Below are 786 nucleotides of genomic sequence, written 5' to 3'. Positions count from 1 at the left end.
CCCATTTTAGTTTAAATATAAAAACAACACCCGTTTAACACAACGTCCCCAACGACAGCTAACGTTAGTGGGAAAAGAAGAACAGAAACGAAGGTTCAATGACAGTAAACGTCCACTAACATTACTTTTTAACATTTGCTAGATACTCTACTTGCTAGTTTGTTTGATATGAGAGGGGGAATATGTGATACAATGTACAAACGTTGCATTTTTTTTTTAATTAAATCCCATTTAAAAAAAAAAAAAAAACCCACAAACTGTTTCCTCTTACCCTGTCATACCGACAAACTCAGTTTCTGTGAGGGAGGCAACATGACCGAGTCAGTCCGCATTCAAATCCGTTAACAAGAAGCCCGGTGTTCCGCCACATCCCTCCTCTTATCTCCTGTGAATAAGAAACACAAGCAAAAATCCTCGTTTTAAAATTGTTTGTTGTCGCAGGTGTCGATTAAATTAACGTTGCAAAACCCGCTTGACACCGAGGAGGCCAACAACGTAGACCCGAACAGAAACATAAGACGGACTTCCGGTTTTCACCTTAAAAATAAAAGCCTGTCAGTGAAGTAAAGTAGTGAGATGTTTAATGTGTGAAAAGTAGAAATACCACGAGGTTATGTGTCACAGGTCTTACTTTCAAGATTTGACTTAAGTAAAATGACAAAAGTCTATGTATGAGACTATGTAGTGTAGTGTTTATATTGAAGCATTAATACACAGCAGCATTTTAAAGTTAGAGCAGGTGGGTGTGGTGCTGATTTTTATTACTTTATATACTTATTTAGGGTG

The 786-nt window shown here is 37.4% G+C and overlaps 1 protein-coding gene across 2 annotated transcripts in view; it reads right to left on the bottom strand.

Annotated features, from left to right (window-relative positions):
- The window catches only part of atxn7l3 (ataxin 7-like 3), an 8,140-nt gene extending 7,615 nt beyond the window's left edge, over positions 1 to 525 (bottom strand). For both annotated transcript variants that reach the window (XM_035654619.1, XM_035654620.1), the window contains exon 1: positions 272 to 525. The gene's annotated coding sequence lies outside the window, so the exon portion shown is untranslated. The remainder of the gene's footprint in view (positions 1 to 271) is intronic.
- Between the last annotated feature and the right edge of the window lie 261 nt (positions 526 to 786).

This window comes from Morone saxatilis, unplaced genomic scaffold (genome assembly GCF_004916995.1).
Source record: "Morone saxatilis isolate NCDOM2014 unplaced genomic scaffold, NCSU_SB_2.0 Contig14, whole genome shotgun sequence".
NCBI lineage: Eukaryota > Metazoa > Chordata > Actinopteri > Moronidae > Morone > Morone saxatilis.
This window is presented reverse-complemented; position numbering and strand designations above follow the sequence as displayed.